This window comes from Phacochoerus africanus, chromosome 2 (genome assembly GCF_016906955.1).
Source record: "Phacochoerus africanus isolate WHEZ1 chromosome 2, ROS_Pafr_v1, whole genome shotgun sequence".
NCBI lineage: Eukaryota > Metazoa > Chordata > Mammalia > Artiodactyla > Suidae > Phacochoerus > Phacochoerus africanus.
Window position 1 is genome coordinate 14,291,202 of NC_062545.1, and position 21,427 is coordinate 14,312,628.

The following is a 21,427-nucleotide window of genomic DNA, read 5'->3' on the forward strand; positions in this document are numbered from 1 at the left end:
ACCATGGGTCAAGGCAATGCCAGATCCTTAACCCACTGAGTGAGGCCAGGGATTGAACCTGCATCCCCATGGATGATAATCAGACTTGTTTCTGCTGAGCCATGATGGGAACTACCTCTTTGCTTGGTCCCTAAGCCATGCTCTTTCTTTTTCACAGCATGTCAAAGAAAGACTAACAAAAGATCATATGTAAATAAATCACTCGGGGGAGACTGAGTCAGATGAATAAAGGTGACATTATGAATACTTCTGGTAATAAACACTAAAATGTGTCCATGTTTTCTAATGGCTCATTGGGAGAGTAAGACTTTCCAGTCACCACTGACAATATGGTAGATGCCTAATAGTAAGAATAATAACAACAGGAAGGAGGAGGGGGACAAGGAGAAGGGAAAGAAGAGAAAGGTCAATTCATTGATGCTTACTATGGGTTAGAAGCAATGCTAAGTAATTTCCATACAAAATTTTATTTTAATTTACTTTGTTATTTTTTGTCCTTTTAGGGCTGCACTTGTGGCATACGGAGGTTCCCAGTCTAGGGGTCAAGTCAGAACTATAGCAATTGGCCAAGCCATAGCCACAGCAATGTCAGATCTGCACTGCATCTTCAACCCACACCATGGGTCAAGGCAATGCCAGATCCTTAACCCACTGAGTGAGGCCAGGGATTGAACCTGCATCCCCATGGATGATAATCAGACTTGTTTCTGCTGAGCCATGATGGGAACTCATCCATACAAAATTTTAAAGTATTTAGTAATATAATAATTCTAAGCGAAGGGAACTGGTGGGGAGATCATTTTGCAGATAAGGAAACAGATGTTCAGAGTTTATATATTTGTTAATGTCAGAGATGGGAATATAATCTCCAGAACCCACACCCTTGACCACAATTGACACTACTTCTGATGAACTGCAATTAATTACAGACTTTGGGTCAAATGACTAAATAAATCTAACTACACAAATCTAACTATTGGGTGACAGCAGCATTGTATAAACAAAATGTCCATAAAGTCTGCTCCCTTACAAATCTGTTCTCTCTTCCTTTTTGTCTGTTTTGTTTTGTTTTTGGTGGCACCCATGGCATGTGGAAGATCCTGAGCCTGGGATCAAACCCAAGCCAGAGAAGCAACAACTCCAGATCCTTAATCTGCTGAGCCACCAGAGAACTCCCTCTTCCCCGTTCTCTTGCCCTGAGGCATCCCATCACATCTTCTTCCTCTTTCTCTTTCTCTGCCCTCAATGCTATATTCTCTTTTATCTATGAGACTGAGTCTAGGAATAGCATTTTTTTTTTGTTCTCTTCTTTATTTCTTCTCACTAATATCATACTGTCATCAGCTATCTATACTTGTATGTACTAAAAAGCCAAAATATATGTTTAAGCAGACATACATTAACGTATACTTAGCAGAAGTATTGAAGGTTTGCCTACTGAACGTTTCTTCTTGGAGGGTCTTGCTTCAGGAATTAGCATTAAATAATTAGCTCACAATTTCTCATATACTTAAGCACCATCTTTCATGTAATCCTTACAGCCAAATAGGTGATGATCCTCATAGAGAAACCCAAGCCAGAGAAAGACATCAGAGTGTAGCCCCATCTAGCCATCATGTCATCACCAAGTCTTGCCAATTATGTCTTAAAAGGAACAATAAAATTCCTTTTTTCTTTCTATATTTCCAACATTACTAGGTTAATTTAATTCTCAAGAGTTTCTCAACTTTTTGCCTAACAGCTTTAATTCAATATAATTAATTTGAAACTTTTCTATGTTGTTGCATGCATGAATAGTTGATTCTTTTTACTGATGAATGGTATTCCACTGAATGTATATAATCAATAAAAATGATTTGTTTATCCTTTCATTGGCTATCTGATTTGCTTTCTCTGGAATATTACAAATAAAATTGTCATGAGCAATCTACATACAATTTTTTTGTATGGATATATGCTTTCATTTCTCCTGGGTAAATATTTAAGTATACTATGGTTAGATTATATGGTAAGTGTATGGTAGGTATCTTAAACTTTTTAAGAAACTTTTAAACTATTTTCAAAAGTGACTGTTTCAATATGAGAAAAGGAAAATAAAAATAAAATACCTTTTAAAACCACATCCCCCAAAATTAAATTATTAGGAATAAACCTGACCTAGGAGGTAAAAGACTTATACATTGAGAACTATAAAACATTAATCAAGGAAATTAAAGAGGATTCAAAGAAAAGGAAAGCTATTCCATGCTCCTGGGTTGGAAGAATTAGTATTGTTAAAATGGCCATACTACCCAAAGCGATCTACAGATTCAATGCAATTCCTGTCAAATTACCCATGACATTTTTCACACAACTAGAACAAACAATCCAAAAATTTATAAGGAACCATGAAAGACCAGGAATTGCCAAAGCAATCCAGAGGGGAGAAAAAAAAAACAAGCAGGAGGCATAACTCTCCCAGACTTCAGACAATATTACAAAGCTACAGTAATCAAGAAAGTGTGGTACTGGTACCAAAACAAACATACAGACCAATGGAATAGAATAAAGAACCCAGATACCTATGGTCGATTAATCTCTAACAAGGGTGGCTAGAATGTAAAATGGGAAAAAGACAGTCTTCTCAGCATGTGGTGCTGGGAAAACTGGACAGCCACATGTAAATCAATTAAACTGGAACCCACCCTCACACCATGCACAAAAAATAAGCTCGAAATGGCTTAAAGACTTAAATTTAAGACAAGATACCATAAAACTCCTAGAAGAGAACATAGGCAAAAGATTCTCTGACATCAATAGTACAAATGTTTTCTTAGGTCAGTCTCCCAAGGCAATAGAAATAAAAACACAAGTAAACCAGTGGGACATAATCAAACTTTTAAGCTTTTGCACAGCAAAGGAAACCAGAAAAAAAAAAAAACCCAAAGACAACCTACAGAATGGGAGAAAATAGTTTCAAATAATGCAACCAACAAGGGCTTAATCTCCAAAATATATGAACAACTCATGCAACTCAATAGCAAAAAAATATACAATCCAATTGAAAAATGGGTAGAAGACCTGAACAGATATTTCTCCAAAAAAGACATAAGAATAAGCAACAGGCACACAAAAAAATGCTCAACATCACTAATTATTAGAGAAATGCAAATCAAAACTACAATGAGGTACCACTTAACACCAGTCAGAATGGTTATCATTAATAAGACTACAAGTAACAAATGCTGGAGATGATGTGGAGAAAAGGGAACCCTCCTATACTGTTGGTGGGAATGTAAATTGGTACAAGCATTACAGAAAACAGTACGGAGGCACCTCAGAAAACTAAATATAGAACTAACATATGATCCAGCAATTCCACTCATGGGCATATATCCGGACAAATTTTTCACTGAAAAAGATACTTTCACCCCTATGTTCATTACAGCACTATTCACGATAGCCAAGACATGAAAACAACCTAAATGTCCATCGACAGATGAATGGATTAAGAAGATGTGGTACATATACACAATGGAATACTACTCAGCCATAAGAAAGAACAAAATAATGCCATTTTGAAGCAACATGGATGGAACTAGAGATTCTCAAACTAAGTGAAGTAAGTCAGAAAGAGAAAGACATACAGCATATAATATCACCTATATCTGGAATCTAACATATGGATGCACAAATGAACCTATCTACAGAAAAGAAAGAAACTCATGGACAGGGAGAATAGACTTGTGGTTTCCAAGGGGAGGGGGAGGGCGTGGGATGGACTGGGAGTTTGAGTTTAGTAGATGCAAACTATTACATTTGGAGTGGATAAGCAATGGGATCCTGCTATATAGCACAGGGAACTATATCCAATCACTTGCAATGGAACATGATGGAGGATAATCTGAGAAAAAGAATGTATGTACATGCGTAACTGGGTCACTTTTGCTGTACAGTAAAAATTGAAAAAACATTGTAAATCCACTATAATAAAAATTATATAATTATATAATATTATACAAATAAATTACATATTTACTACTGAAAAAAATGTGCTTGTTCCATTTCACATCCCTACCAGCAATAAATGAGAGAACCAGTTCCTCCACATCCTCAGCCAATACTTGGTACAGTTGGTCTTTTTCATTTTAGACATTCTAGTAGATGAACAGAGGTATCACTTTGGCACTGTGATTTTAATTTACATTTTTCTAATGACTAATGATATGGAGCATCTTTTCAAGTGCTCCTCATAGGTCATTATCTTACATGATATTCATGTTAATTATGCAGTGTCATCTGTAAATTCTGCTTGACTATGTACTTAATAGAAGCACAGAACTCATGTTTCTATCAAATTCTGCTTTTTTTTTTTTGTCTTTTTACAGGTGTACCCGCGGCATATGGAACTTCCTAGGCTAGGTAGGGGTCGAATCAGAGGTCCAGCTGCCAGCCTATGCCACAGTCACAGCAACGCAAGATCTGAGCCACGTCTGCAACCTACACTACAGCTCCAGGCAATGCCAGAACCTTAACCCACTGAGCGAGGCTAGGTATCGAACCCACATCCTCATGGATACTAGTTGGGTTCATTATCAGTAAGCCATGATGGGAACTCCAAATTCTGCTTTTTTTTTCTTAAAGTCAAAATATATTGCGCCTTCTGTGACATCACTCAGCCATGCCAAGGCAGATAAGAGTGTTGCATTTATTTTATCAGAGCCGTTGTCTTCCCTTGGAAAGAGTGGACCTCGCTCACATAAAGTAGCATTGGCAACTGGAAAGAAAATGGGCAGTTCTGCTCATAAGAAAAACTAAGGGATCAAAAGACAGTGACCAGGCTTTAGGAATCCTGGGGAGAAAGAAAAGCAGGTATCCCTACACAGTGCAATGATTTACCTATAGTGTGCACACTAGGTCAAAATGGACTAGCCTTGCTCTGGAAGAAGCACTGCCTGAGGCAGCAAGAAATGCTTCTCTGTCTGAATAGCTGATGTCTAATGGGATAAAACAACTCCAGTGAGAAGTACTTAAAAGGAAAGCTCACAGGGAATTTTTAATTCTTTAAAATTTCACCCCACCCTTTTGGTTGCATGATAGCATGACAGCAATAAAAACTTACCCTAGAAATCAAACTCACTTTCAGAAATGTTAACATTCAAAAATGGGGTATTTTCTCTCTTTTCATGACATTCTCTGTGTGATGTGAGGAGAAAAAAAATCACATGATAATGTCACCCGCCATGAAATCTACAGCATGTTATTCAACACCCTCCATAAGCCCCAACAATCACAGAATGAGATTTCATAGGTATCTCGCAAGAAAACCGCAGCCATGCAACCAATCAATTTGGGAAAACCAAAGAAGCACTTTCTGGTAGCAACGTTACATATTAAACTGAATCATACTTTAATGCTCACTTTAAACTTCAGTGCTATTTTAATCTGACAGTGCTAGTGGTCTTTGGGGAGCTTCAGAAGCTCGCCATAACCATTTGCACCACAGAAGTCTAGTGATTATGAAATCTGTCTGAAGTATGTCTGTTAGTAATAGTTTCAGTCTGAGTCCAACAGAAGTGCTGGGTCCTTCTGATGAAACGATGTTGATCTCTCAAAAAGAAATAGTCTATTTAATTATCTTTCCCAGCTGTGCATATTGCCTGCAGACAAGGATTATTGTATCTCTTGCAAAGTGTCCTCTGAAAGTTCTGGGGACAGGGTTGCAGGGAGTGTGCAAAGACTGTCAATTAACCTTCTCAAGGAATGTGAGGGCTACCAAAGAAAGTTACTGAGTGGAGTGTCTCCTTTCTTCCAATATACTTATCCCAATATCATTTTAACCACACAGGAACTAAATGCTCTTTTGATGTGGAATAAATGTCCTTTAATGCTTTCAATTCATATCCAAAAGTGGAAAACAATGCAATAAATCCCCAAAACAATTATCCTGGGCTAACTACCTATGGACATCAGGTTTCGGTCCTTTGGCTTGTTTTCCTTATAAACAGGAAGAGTAATCTAACATGCAACTTCAGTTGAATCTGTATCATAACTTACAGGCATTCAACAGTGCCTTTCTTGAACACTTGGAAAGTGTTGCCAACTGGAAGACAGGGAGCTAACAGCATCTATGGGATATGAATGGAGGCATCAGTGACAGCTCTTCTTACAGGTGACAGAGTGAGAAGTGATTCACACCCCATCACTTGGGGACTCTCATCTCAGTGACAGTGGCAAGGGGGCTGCAGGGCTGTGGAATCCACACCAGTGGGACAGAGTGCGTACCTCAAAAGTATTAAAAATAGTTTATTGAGAACAAGGGAAATCAGATGTAAGGAAATCTCACTTTATAAAATGTTCAAAGAAATCAAACATGGGTCTTTTTCTCACTCATAGGTCTGGGAATAAAGTACCCAGGGGTAGGATCTGTTGGAAACAGACAGAAATGTCTCAAGCCCTACTCCCTGTCTATGTGAGCAAGGATCTACTGAAGTTGGGAGAAGCCTCTTTCATAGAAAAAGGCCCTCTCTGTACAGACAACCAGAGTGTTGATTCCAGCCTCCTCACCAAGCTATTTCTGCCTTCTTTCTTCCTTATAAAGTAACTATCTTTCATCCAAGATTTTTAACTGAGTTTTGACTGTGGAAGGAGTTCATGTCATGTCTTCCCCTCACCCTTGGGCATCTTGAGATCCTAAGCCCTCTTCCCCACTCTCCCGGGGACAGCCACACAAATTGCTTAATTTGCCTTGGCACATTGGAGATACTTAAAGTCTTACCCATTCTTACTGGGTGGGGCAAGGCTCTTAGAAACCACACTGCAAAGTGTGCCAAGAGCCCAAGGCAAAATGACTAATATAATGTGGATGCTTGTTAAATTTTGCACTACTGTGGGGTAAAAGATAGACCAGAGTGGCTCTTCAGGAGAGGCATGAGAAAAAAATGAGTGCTACAATGATTATATCTCTTATTTCCATGGGATAAAATTTTTATAGATGAAAAGCAAAGTAAAATCCCTGTGAAGAACAAAAAAAAGCAACTTTTTCCTAGGGAGCAGTCATCGCAAAACTAGAAGCCAGGTGGTTGGTTCCCTTAGTAAATCCACTGAAAAAAAAAATTAGTTTCCTGACCTTCAAAAAATTAATCATGTTCTCAGTCATATGATGACCCCAATGTTCTCTAAAATGTCAGTTATAAAATTGCCCATTGCATTCTTTCTGTATTGCCTTAACTCAATGAAAAAAAAAATTTTAAATAATTTGTCCCATTTACCCTTGATGCCAAAGCAAAATAAGGTTTTTTTCTTTCTTTTTTTTAAAGAAAGAATGTAATGGAACATGAGATTGTAACACAAAACAACTAAAAACTGAATAAGACTTGGGATTTCTGGGAGAAAGCCTATTGAATAGATACTATCAGAAGAACCTAGATCCCAGTTCCAATGCTAAGCAATCTGCACATCCTCCGTTTGGTACTTTTCTCTTCTTTTCCTCCAAAAGATAGTAACTTAATGCCGAGCTATCAATTGTGTACCCCACGGTATAGGTGACTATAACATGCACCGCCCCCCAATAAAACTCTTTTCTATGCAGCCTCATTACAGAGAGACCCATTAGAATTTTGATTCCCATTCTATACCATTTTAGGATGTCTCCAATAACATATAAGCACTGAAAAATTCTTTTCTAAGAAAAGAATTTAATCTATTTTTTTAATTATTTTTTTGTCTTTTTAGGCCCTCACCCAAGGCATATGGAGGTTCCCAGGCTAGAGGCTGAATCAGAGCTGTAGCGCCTGGCCCACGCCACAGCCACAGCCGCATCTGCAACTTACACCACAGCTTATGGCAATGCCGTGGGTGTGGCCAAAAAAAAATAATAAAATGTAAAATAAATGGTAATAGAATATCACTTGTTTAAACATATGGAATCACAGGGCAAGAACATGGGTCTCCACTGGCACCTGTCCCCTATCATTATCCCTGCGTGTATTCTGGTTTTTGTCTGCTATAATGAAAGGAAGTGTGCCCAGGCCCTCTCTGGCACAGTATCATTTATTCAAAGCCCTCGTGAAGACACCACACTAAATATCCACCTTGTCAATATCAAGCTCTGGACACTTTCCAGAGGCTACAATATCCTCATACTTGGGTCCATTTACTAGATATTTCCAAGTTACTTCCCAAGATGGGACTTTTGATTGGAAGGTACACCCCCACCCCATCCCTATAACAGAATGAGAAGGACAGATGTAATTAAAAGAGTTTGAGCTGAGAAGTCATGCAGACCTGGCCTGAAATTCTTCCGTGGCCCATGGCCAGTTCCTTAAGGTCTCTGAGAGCTCATCCCATTTGTAAAATAACCACTTTGGGGTTATCGTAAAAATTAAGCAGTTAGCACATGTCCCAAAGCACCAGAGTCACTACTCAATGAACATGTGTTCTCTTCCCTACTTCATCCCACCAGGCTGGAAGTTCCACCCAACAGAAAAGAACAGAACTTTTGCAAAGCACTAAAGGAAATGTTTTTTTGTTTGTTTATTTGTTTTAATATTGTAGATTTAGAACTTTTTTTGAGTTTAAATCGGGCACTTTGTGTTTGCCCTAAGTCATGACATCATGTTGTGTTTTCTGTTTATTTTTTCTTATTTATTTATGTATTATATAAATATAAATATATATATATAAATAACCTAATAAGAAGGATAAAAGACTTCCTGGACATCAAACGGCTCTTACACAACAACATTTTCATGATTTAAAAGTGGAGGGAACAAGAGCATGTGGATTGTATTTCTCCTAAAATACATACACGAAAAAATGAAAAAAGAAAGCACGTTTGGGGTTTTATTATACTCAAAGCATTTCAAGATGTTTAGCAAATCCAGAATGCAGCCGTCTGCATACACCACACCCCCAATATAAATGGCCGATGGTTTTTCTACTGAACTCAGCAGACCTCCACATTGTCTTTGTTGCTTTTTATTTGCCTTGGGGTAGAGAGAATGAATCTTACCCTGTGGTGACTACCTGCCTTGGGAAAGAGGGTGGTGTTCTCAAGGCCACCTTAAGCACTAAAAACCAGTAGTCAGAAAGAACTGAATGTGATGAATTTGATATTTTTAAAGTATGTCACAGAGTTGACAGCCAAATTAATTTGAGCAGACTGAAGAATTCAGTCCAGAGCCTTTAAAATAAACAAAGGTACTGCCTTCTAAAATTAATGGTGCAAACTTTAAATACCCCTTATTCAGAGGACCATATGCTGAATGAATTACAAGTGATGAAAGTCATGATATCAACATAAATCCACAAACTTTCCAAGCTTGACTCTGCAACCTGACAAGGGTGCCATGTTTCAGCTGACACTATATGATGAAGACCCTGTGACATCATTACTAATTCCTTCTGAACAGCCCAACAGAGCCGAACACATTTTACTCTGGAAATTATTGTGACATACACAGATTCAAAGGTGGTGTTTCTATAGCACATCCAAACCAACAGTGTTGTTTGCAGTTATACTACTTCTTCCACATTTTTATCTAAATGAAAGAGAGAGTAAAAGGAAGAAAGACCTGAGATTCTTCCCAGACATTTCCTTTACAAGACATACATGAGGGATAAACTCAACGCAGAAGACCGTCTTTCCTTTGAAAAGATCTCAGGTACAATGCGTAGGCTACTTACCAGGACAGGCTCTCCAAGCACATCGCTGGTTTCGCATCTGCTCAACTCTTTCGTGTTAGACCCTTTCCCAGAACTCTACTCAAGGAACCATGCTCCTTATAATGCTCCTTTGAAAAATTCTTAGACTTACTCCCAAAACTACATTTGGATTCTACCTCAAACATCTTGTAGAAGTTTTTCCCTGCCTCAAACATCAGTCCACGTTTATTGTTTACTCATTGTACATGTCTTTGGATATGCTTCTGTGTGTGTGATCTGTCTGTGGTTTCACTTTGCTTATGCATCAGTATTTGATTATGTTTCCACAGCAACATATAGGACCAAAGAAATAGAGTGTATGGAAATAAATAACCTCTGATCTAGAGAGATAATTGTAGAACCCTGCTCAGAAAGAAAAACGGAGCTATAGTATAAAAGCGCCTCAAGACTTTAAGGTTAGAATTATATATTGTAGCATACATAAAATAATTAAAATATGAAGAGAGAAATTTGGAAATAATTAAAATACAAAGATTCTAAACTATTTCTCTTAACCTTTATTTAGTGATTTAGTTTAGCACACATATTTACACAGCTAGATATATATCTTCTTATTTCTCAAAGGTTGGATATATCTTAATTATGATCACAGCACATATGAACTTGTGAAATGTGGACTAGCTTCCTTTAAAAAATTATGTTCTCAGTCTTGTAGTAAGTGGATATGCGAAAATGTCATGGCATCTTCGGTAAAGGGGCATCAGTCTGCATTCCACATGTTAGCATTGATTTATCTGGCAAATTTCTCTCCAAATTTAGTAAAAGGTTTTCCTCTCACAAAGTGTTTATGTGCTCCTTTTTGTTGGAAAATAAGAACAACAGAGCCTATTACAGACTGCACAAAGCCCTACCATCAAGAGGCACAGATATTAATACAACATTCAAAAGCAGTGACAATTTCACCTGTTTCCTGGCAAAATTATTGCCTGACTCCTGCTTTTTTCTGACCTCACTTTTGATTGTACTACTGAATGACTAGGGACCTCATATCAGACTCTCCAAAGCAGATAAAGGAATAAATCATTAGAACAGGTCTGTTTTCACACACTCATAATTATCCTTGTTTTCTCCCTTCATCAATAAGTAGGGTATGAGATGACAGATAAAGAAGTAGGTTGGGAGTTCCCTTCAGGGCTCAGCAGTTAACAAACCTGACTAGTATCCATGAGAATGTGGGTTCAATCCCTGGCCTTGCTCAGTGGGTTAAGGATCCAGCGTTGCCATGAGCTGTGGTATAGGTTGCAGATGTGGCTCGGGTCCTGTGTTGCTGTGGCATAAGGCGGCAGCTGTGGCTCTTATTCAACCCCTAGCCTGGGAACTTGCATATGCCGCAGATGTGGCTCTAAAAAGGGGGAAAAAAAAGTAGTAGTTTGTCAGGAGAAAAGAATTAATCTCACAACTATATATGACTCCAGAAAGAAAAATAAGTCAAGACTTTCAGATATCAGGATCATACTTGGGGATCCAAAAAAAAAGAGTCCCTCTGAGAAAACAAAGCAGATGGCAACTCTACCTTGTTACCAACCCCATCTGTATTACACCAGGAGCCTTGGATTATGAAGAGATGGTTGTCATGACAATAAGCATTTGAGAAGAGTTCTGGAGAAGCTGATGGATTTAAGAGTGTCTCCTAGCTTCCCAATTTTCCAAACACACACACAAAACTCCCATCCCCCCATCTGCCAAATAAACAATTCTATTACTTCTTGTCTCGGCTACAATTATTCTATACTGATAATACAAAATTTTGCACTCTCTCATGTCAAAATCCTTCCTTGGAGAGACAAAACAGCTTTTTACTCTGATACAGCACAGCTTGAAAGTAAACTGGTCTTTTATTTTTATTCAGCAAAGCAATTGTATTAACTACAGCTTAATTTTCTTCCCTTTACAAGCTCAGAAAGAAATCAATTTCATCTTAAATGAGAAAGGGGGAAAAAGTAGAAGAAATTATTTTCCAGTTTCTGAGAGTCGATGGCAAACTAAAGAAGGAAAAAAATTAATAAACTATCAAGTACTTAAGACTGTGCTTTGACATGCTTGTCAAATGGACAGGAAGGCCAGCACTGCGGAGCGATTCTGAGTTCCCTGATAAAGAGCACGGGCTGGCTGCATTTAAAAGTCAACAAGCACTTGTACCTTGGAACATACATTTCTTCCTGTCTACCTTGGAGCAGACCTACAGAAGCATTTCAAATACTATTGTCATGAGTCTGAGTTTTCCGGATAACTGTATGCTCCTGGTAAACACTACAAATGTCATCAACACAAAGATTGAGAGGGAAGCAGACAATCTCCTTTTTCCAGCAAGTCCCCCAAACAAATGAAAAACGATGAGTTCCTCCTGCCTCTCACGTCCCTCAGTGAAGCCAAAATTGATGACTATCTTATAGTTTTAGGGAGTGTTACCTCTCCCTCTCTCCCTCTCTCCCTCTCTCCCTCTCTCTCTCTCTCTCTCTCTCTCTCTCTCACACACACACACACACACACACACACACACACACACACACACACGCACACACACACACGCACACAGACGCGCGCACGATTAAAAAGTTAAAGGAACACCTGTTATTGCCAATGACCCGGGAACACCTGGCTCTAGAATGAATTAGGAGCAAAAAAGAGGCTTATTCTCCCTTTGTTTTAGTTAAATTCAGAACTTTACAATGGGAGTTTTGCAAGCCCAAATCACCAGGAAGTAACGGAAATGTTGAGTATCAAACCACATAACAATAATTCCGCTGAGAAATCAGAGGACAAGATATAGGGACTCTGTACCAAGAAGGGACAGGGCCCCAACCTGGGGACGGTGGGGCCTGAGGGTCTTACAAGCACATGAGGGATTTATTTAGAAACGGTTGTTCCCTCCCTTTCCGTCTTCCCATAGCTTCCCACTTCCCACATTCTTTCCCTTTGTCCTACATGCATTTCAGCCCCAGAGAGAACAAGCAACAAATGGAAGGAGAAAGAACTATTTCAGCCTCTTCCACCCAAGATCTGAAGTCAGCGAACACTGACCTTATATACACCATTGTTAAGAGAGGCCATCTGGAGATTAGAAAACCAGAGACCATATTTCTTTCCTCCATGGTGGATCCTTTTATAAGCACAGTGGTTCTTGCCAGGCCATTAAATAACCACTCTAAAAATAAAGTGGGCAGCTAGGTGAACCTAAGAGAGAGACTCTCTAAATATCAATTACCTTCAAAGCAAGAACTATTCCTCTTTTTATTTATTTATTTTTTTCCTGACTCAACATGGCCCACAGCTTGGTACTGGGTCCCCTCGATAATGCTGACTGCCTAAGGTTCACAATAGGAACTACAATAGGATTTCCTAATAAAAGTAAAGAGCAGCTGTATTAGTTTCTTAGGTCTGTTGTTACAAAGTACCACAAACTGGCTGGCATTAAAAACAAAAACAAAAACAAAACAGAAAACAACATTTCTGGAAGTCAGAAGTCTGAAATCAAAGTTTTGGCAGAACCATGCTCCCTCCAAGGACACGAGGGTCAAATCTGCTCCACACCTTTTCTGAGCTTCTAGTGTCACTGGCAATGCTTAGTATCCCCTGGCTTGTAGATACATCATTTCCAATCTCTGTCTCTAGTGTCACATGTTTTTCTGTGTCTCTTCTCTTTCTATAAGGACACCAGTCATTAAATTAGGGTCTACGCTGATCAAGTACGGCATGTTTCTGCAACTGTCCCTAGACCACATATGCAGGGATACAGAAAACAGAGGGTGGTGCGTTAGAAACAGGGCTGGAGAAGGAAGCCAGGACCAGGTGGTGCCAAGGAGATTAGGCTTCACCTTTAGGGCAAGGAGGAGCCACTGAGGGATTTTAAAGCTAGGGTGACCAGTGAAGACTTCATTCAAGTAGGAGAATAAACAGAAAGAGACCCGCTGATATTAGGGAAGGTGAATGTCACCAATTTAACAACTGATGAGATAGAAGGAGGGGGAGAAGCAGCCAAGGAGCTCTCCAGGGTTGGGATGGTAGAACTGGTCACAGTGATGGACAGAGACAAGGAAGAGGAGGTGCACGGGAGAAGGGAGTGAGCACAGGGTGGGAATGTTTAATTTCAGCCTCATATGGAGCAACCACGTGGAAAAGTCTAGTGGATTGCTGAAGGAAAGTTCTGAAGCTGAGAAGCATGGCGCAGCCTGAAGTCACAGATTTGGGTTTTATCAGGAACAAGGTGAGCACTGAAATCATGGGATTGGTGGCATCAATTAGAAGAAATATGCCTAGAGAAAAAAGAGACCAAGATGCCATGAAAAATACCAGCACATCAAAATGATCACCGTTTTTCCCCCATACTGAAAACAATGACTTGACAAGTTTTTTAAAAAGAAAAATACAGCATGGGCAGGCATATGCTTTCCTTTCTTTGTACTCATTATGTCCAAAGTTGTTAAACAGATGTCCAGAAAGGGAGAAATAAACATCTGCTATTTACAGATTCTGAAAAAAAACAAAAACAAAAACAAAAACTGGCCATGGCTGTGACTCTTTATCAAAATACTTTCAATAATAAGAATTCACAAATGGCATAAAACACATTGCTTCCTGATCATTGCTGGCTGAGGTGATGCAACACGTCCATCCACTCTCTCATGTGAGGAGAGGAGCATGAAAAGATCACCTCTGTTCTTCCACCTTAATCAAAAGGGGGCCCCGAGGCGAGACAGGGTCCCAGCCTCAAGGAGCTGGCCACTGCTCTGTTCTCCTGCCCCCAGGACCTTGGGAAGGTCCACTACGTGGCAAATGCAGCACTGCATGCCCCCCGCCACCTCCCCAATGCAATGAAGTCAACCGTGCCTCCCAGCAGACCTTGCGCCAGCCTCCTCCTTGGGGAGAAGCCGAATGGCCTGACTGCCCTGAGGGTGCCAGCCTTGGAGCTGTCCATTGCTCGCCCCAGTGGGGAGCAGGCAGAGCTGATGGTACGAGCCTGGCAGGCAAGGTATCAGCCTGGAGTGAAATATGAGGAAAATGAAATTTGAAATTGCTTTGTCCAGTTTGAGTTCTTGGAACTAAAAGTATTTTAAACATAATTGTTTTTTTTCTTCTTATAGAGACATTGTCTTTATTTTTACAAGTTAAAATTAAACAGAATATCCATGCCCACTACTTTGGGATGAGTCAGATTTCTCACCTATTTCCATGGTCATAAATCCAAAGGAAAGTGTTTTTATTTTGTTTTCTTTTTTCCTCCTACCAGCTATGAAGCAGTTAGGAAATCCTCCAGGGCACAATGGGCTAAAACTCCTCAGCACACTTTCAACAGCTCTTTGTGTCCTGGTCAGCTCCTCAAATCAGCTTCCAAACCAGAAAGAGGAGTTAAGCCAGAACTGGAGGTGGGCATGAAGGTGGCTCTTTTGAGTCCAAGAAATTGTACTTATCAGCACAAACCTGGCTTATATTTTGTAATGAAAATACAATCTGTCTGCAAGATTGTAAAATCTCTTGTACTAAGTATTTCAGACCACAAACAAGAAAAGCTTGGGATCACTAAAGCAACAAAACAGCCTCCCTTACTCCTTCCCCTCACCACCACACACAAAGCAATGGCACAGAAGCAAGGTTTATGAAAGGCAGAGAAGTAGATAACTTGTCTTGGATACAAGGACATACACATGCCATCACTGAAAATGACATATAGTTTCATTCTGTCTCATGATGACAGGACTAGTGATGGTTCTAGAAGAGAAGGGGCTTATTTCAGGAACTCACTGATTGGGCTCTGGTTTATTCAGGCAATGCTAGAATGAAGAAAAGCTTGAGCAGAATTACTGCTTTGCAGGGAGCCCTAATTATCTTTCATATATGTACAAAGAGAAAACTATCTGTTGGCTACCTTCTTAGAGTTCCATGTTTCTCAACAGGATTTTTAAATTTTCCAGTGTAGAATATCACAAAGATGCAATGTGTGATGGAAGGGACAATGGGCTTTGTCAAGGCCAGCTTTGCCACTTCCTAGACTATTTCATCTCTGGTGCCTGGCACAATGCCTGCTCTTTTTCTTTTTTTTTAATGCCTGCTCTTAATGCATGCTTTATAAAAATTTTTAAATGAAGGAATTGCTCTGGGCTTCAGGTACTGCATCTACCATATGGAAATGATAACAGTATCCCTATGGCATGTAGTGGTGAAAACTAAGAAGTATCACATTGCCTGGAAAACCCTGGTGGTTGACAAATAAATGGTAGCTATCTTTGCTTCAGCTCCTTTTTAATGATAAATAGTACCAAATATTATGCAGATGACAAATTTTCTTCTCAAACCATGACTTTCATCATCTAAAGTTTACGGGTTGAAATGTACTTATGACAGGATTCTTAAATATTTCTGCTCAATTTGGGAGTCATCTATGGACCCTTGTCAGAATAGGGTTCTAGATGCATAAAAGGAGATATTTTTAAAATCACAAAATAAAACCAATTAAACTCAGATTTAAATTTGTTTTTTTCTTTTCCGACCACACCTACAGCAGGAAATTCTGGGCCAGCGGCAAATGCCAGATCCTCAACCCACTGAGCCAGGCTGGCACCTCCATAGAGCAAGCTAGATAATTAACCCAATGTGCCACAATGGGAACTCCCTAAGTTCAGGTTTTTTTTTAAAGAATTCTCCATATCCATGGACCCCAGGTTAAGAACCCCTTGGGAAGGATAGAAGTCAATGACTCCCCTGATAATCAGAGGCCACTGGTAATTTCATGCACATCATGTTACAACAGGGATGTTCTCTCTCACCTCCTACTTCTTTTGGAATGCTCTCAAAACATTATTGAAGAGTAAAATATATATATATTTAACTATTAGAATGCTTTGCACATATGAGACAAAGAGATCTGAAAAAAAAAAAAGGTTGTGATACAGATCTAGTAACATAACTGCTATTTAAGAGCATGTACAGGAGCTGGCCTTAGTGATTCATGTTCAGTGACTCATTTCATGAACTATTAAGGGAAGTCAGTAATATCTTTACTTAACTAAAGAATGTCTGTGAAAAATCATCACGATTTGAACACTATAGGTAAACGGCAAATCTTAAAGAGATTATGAATTTGATGAATTAGAAAATGACCTTGAGATATCAAAAAAGCACATGTTATTTAAAGAGATAGTAAAACCTGTTAATAAGAAGATAGACAGGTGAAACTTAAAAAAATACATGCTTCTAATCTTTCAAATATCTCATAAAGATGTGGCAGATGTATGAGGTTTTCTCTGAATGTAAATGGCAAGCTGAGAATTGGCCAGAAGGACAAAGTCACACACTTGGCCATAAGCTTTAACACGACCATTATGAGGGGTGGCCAGAATGGATGAGGTAAGAACTGTCCACCCAGCTCACTTTGAAGAGCTTCTAGGTATTCAGTCCAAGGCATCTTAGACATCAATAAAAGTCAAATTTTAGCGCTAAAAATTGATAGCAACGCCAAATCGTCTGAAAAGTATGCAAATGGAAATGAACACAACATTATAAGTCAACTCTTCTTCAATAAAATTTTTTTAAAAAAGACATGCAAATGCGTGAAAGGATTCTGCTTTAGGTAATATAAGAATGTGAAGAACACCTGAACTTCAGAATGTAAGCTGGAAGGAAGAAAATAGATCTTGGTCATAAATATAGGAAGAGTCCTCGGTCTTATGAGACTTGATTACTCTTGGTTCAGTAGGGCAATGATACAGTCTTTACCCAGAGTCTCCACGACTGTGCATAACTAATGACATGCTTTCAGAAAAATGTAATTGGTTGACGGAAAAAGGTTTCTGACCCCTTCTCTCAGCCTTTCCCCAGCTCTAGAAGGCACTACCCCACTAGAGAGGAAGAGGAAAGTTCACTCATCTTTGCTTCCCCCTAGGAACCCAGAACAGTGCTTTTCACAAAAATAATAATCAAAAATATTCTGAGCAAATACCAGGATCTGGAAATGAATAGAAAAAAACATTTAATGCTGATTGATTGGCAACTACTATGTCCTAACAGTAGGGTCTCCTGGACTAGGCCTCATTATCTTTGTGGCTATGTGCAAATGGCATATTTACAAGTACAATTTTCCTAGCCATGCAATATTCAAATGATTAAATGGGATGATTCAGAGAAATAACAAGTTGGAAGGATTCGGAGAAATACCAAAGAAAAAGAAAAGAAAGAATAATCCTAACTACAAAGAAAATAAAAAGAAAGACTAATAATAATAAAATACATGTATCTAAGAGCAAATAATATTCCTAATAACAAAATTCTAGAAAGTAACAAGGACTAAGTTTCCCTCATCATTTCTGGAAGACTTCGGGTAGACCCCCAAAGCTCTTTCCCTTCCCTTGGCTTTCAGCTGCCTGTTTTCTTATGTTTTCAGGATGGTGGCATCTTCAAAAATATTCCATTACATTTTATTTCCACTTTTCTCTTCTGCTACTCCATCCAATGGAGTTTTAGCAAAGTGAACTTGATTTGAATTTTGAACTCTTTAACAAAAATTTCAAATCGCTCTTGCCCTGCTAAAAGCACAGTTGATGTCAAGAAAGACAGAAAGTGGAACGGTGGTTTGTTGAAAAATAACTTAGATTCTTGGATCTATCAGCTTCCAGCAATCATAGCTATTCTGCACATTACTTCTCAGGAGGTATTTTTCTCCTGATGCATCAGCACCAGCAGTCCAAATGGGGCATACTTGTCCACTAGAAACTCCTACAGCTACAATGTGAACCCTCCAGGGATACTTTGTGTCTTTTGTCTCATTTTGCAACACTGGGATAGAGATTGAAAAAAAAATTTTTTTTTTTTTTTGGATCAGAGTGTACAAAGCATTCCAAGTTTCTTAAGGTTACCACAAAACAGATCTCATCACTTGAGCACAACTGCTTGCGTTTGCAGTTATCTAACGTCTCCATTTCTGTTTCTTGAATGGTCTACCACAGATCCTTTCATTTGCTAGCCCAGTGGTAAATCATAGATCAGTTGAATGGATGAAAAAAGAAAGTATATTATGAGAAAATTCAGAAGCCAAAGATATAGTAATACTGATTTCCCCCAAAGACTGATGAAATATAGTCCTAGCAACTGAGGTCGGGTGAGACAAGCAAAACAAGAAACAGTGAGATGCTTTTCACACTGTCTTTTTGTTTTTGTTTTTTGCCATTTTGTTCTTTTGGCAGGACTAGGAAGGGCCCTGGTATAGGGAGAGACAGTACCTATTACAAAAGATTCTTATTGGAGTTCACATCATGGATCAGTGGTAACAAACCCAGCTAGTATCCATGAGGATGCAGATTCCATCCCTGGCCTCGCTCAGTGGGTTAAGGATCCGACGTTGCCATGAGCTGTGGTGCAGGTCACAGACGTGGTTCAGATCACATGTTACTGTGGCTCTGGTGTAGGCTGGCAGCTACAGCTCTGATTCACCCCTAGCCTGGAAACTTCCATATGCTGCAGGTGCAGCCCTAAAAAGATGAAAAAATAAATAAATAAAATATTTTTATTTGCCCCATTTTGTCAGCTGGGATCAAGTATTAGAATAACACTCTTGGATGGGCTGAAAACCTTCTTGTCACTCAGATCTCCTTTGCCTTTAATATGGAGTGAATGGCTTCCCACCTGTTTGAAATGATCCAAAAGATCAGCTTCTCTGCCCTTTACTCCAAGACTGGCTCAGGAAAACCAATACAACAAAAAAAAGGTCACCACCTCAAATATTTATTGAAGATCTATTATGTTCAAGTCATGTCTTAAGGACTGAAATTAGTGCACTTTATTTTATTCTTTTGCTTTTCAGGGCCACATTCGTGGCATATGGAGGTCCCCAGGCTAGGGGTCCAATTGGAGCCTACAGCCACAGCAACACGGGATCCGAGCCACGTCTGCAACCTAAACCATGGCTCATGGCAATGCCAGATCCTTAAACCCCCTAAGCAAGGCCAGGGATCAAACCCCCAGACTCATGGTTCCTAGTCAGATTTGTTTCCACTGAACCATGACAGGAACTCCCACTTTATTTTATATAGAGAGACGGATCCTCCAAGTTCTAATTTTGCCTTTTATGTACATGCTTATTACTCTCTTGCTAGAAATTAAGTGATATGCAACATGAGCCATATCACATGGTGCCATAGGTATCAAACTGAGGCACTACAAAGCTTGGCACCCAATCCTGAGACACAACCTACAAGCTTCAAGAATTCTGGAGGAGAGAAAAACCAATGGAGAACAGGTTTACTGAGGCAGACGGGTTTGGCACAGCCCAGAAGACATGACGGAGACATAAATGAAAACAAAATGACAGAAATGAAGACAGCAGGGCAGCAGTAGCAGCATGGAAACCACACAAGCAGAGACTTGCACCTGGGCACGAGCATAACACATCTAGATGCCAGGGAGGTGGTGGCATTGGCTCAAGCGGAGGTTGTGGGTTGATAGAAGGAAATATTTGCTGAGGCAGAGTGTAGACACATTGGGGAGCATCCATATATCATGTGGAGAAGTTTGACTGTGATTCTGTAGAAGCCTCGGTGGTAAGCATGGCACAGTCATAAAGTCCCTGGTTTTTAAAGACAAGCAAGGATTTTGTTTCATACATACTATAAGGACAAATAAAATAAACTGTTTATGAAAAGATATTAGTATTCTTGATAGGCAAGGTCTTTCTTCAAAAGAAACCACAGCAGAGGGAGGTAATATTCAGTGCAGTGTAGCTGTGAGTACTTAAGAACGTGACCCCTGGAACACTGACTCATCCACTTCAAAGTGGAGAAACTTCGAGAAAGTTACTTAACTTTTCCTTGCCTCAGTTTCTTCACCTTTAAAAAGGATTAAAGAAGCACCTTCTCCAGAGGGTTGCCATGATGAGAAAATGAGCCAATGACTCTGAAGTACATAGAACGGTGCCCGTTGCTGTTACATGGTCACTTATTAACCATAGTAGGACTCATTACAACTGCAGGTGAGAGACTCAGTTTGACCTATGAGTATTTTTTGCTGCTAAGGCACTCAAATTCCCCCTAAAATCTTGCCATTTAAGTGAAATAAGTGAAACAAAGTAGCAGTACTGATAATTCAGTTTTTGAAGGTTTAACCGAAACAAAAATGAGAACAAACTGGAAAACAGAAATTAGGACTACGATATATTTAGAATTTCAATGTTGAACTTAAAAATACTCTCAACTATTAGATGTACATTTAAGTTATAATCTTACTTTTACACATCACTTCCCATAAGAAATTTTTCTTATTATGAGTTTATGCTCCTGGGAGAATTGTGTACAATTCTCTTTTGCGTCTCACGGTTATTTTCTGGCATATGAGTCCTCAGTAAATCTTGGATGGATGGATGGATGGATGGATGGATGGATGAGGGGTGGAAGAAGGAAGAAAGATAAGCATGGAAAGTCTTCCAGCATGGGAAGTCAAAAACACTTTTATGGGTTCAGCAGTTTGGGATCCAGGGCTACCAACCCCTGCTCATAAAGGCTGATTTCTTAACAGATGGTCACCTTCAGAACATAGGAAGGTGACTTGTGAGTTCACTGCAGCTGCCAAGTACACCCAACCTGTTATTCCTCTACTGGTATCTCCATATCAGGGTTTGTGAAACACTGAAGGTATGTGAGGGCACGTGAAAGGCTTAAAGTTTTCTTCTTTGCATCTGGGAAAAATGACATTATTTCAATATTATTTATAGAGCTCCAAATTAGGTGTCAGTGTGGTCAAT

The 21,427-nt window shown here is 39.3% G+C and overlaps 1 protein-coding gene across 2 annotated transcripts in view; it reads right to left on the reverse strand.

Annotated features, from left to right (window-relative positions):
- The window catches only part of ESR1 (estrogen receptor 1), a 279,219-nt gene that overhangs the window by 80,644 nt on the left and 177,148 nt on the right, over positions 1-21,427 (reverse strand). The window lies entirely within an intron of this gene.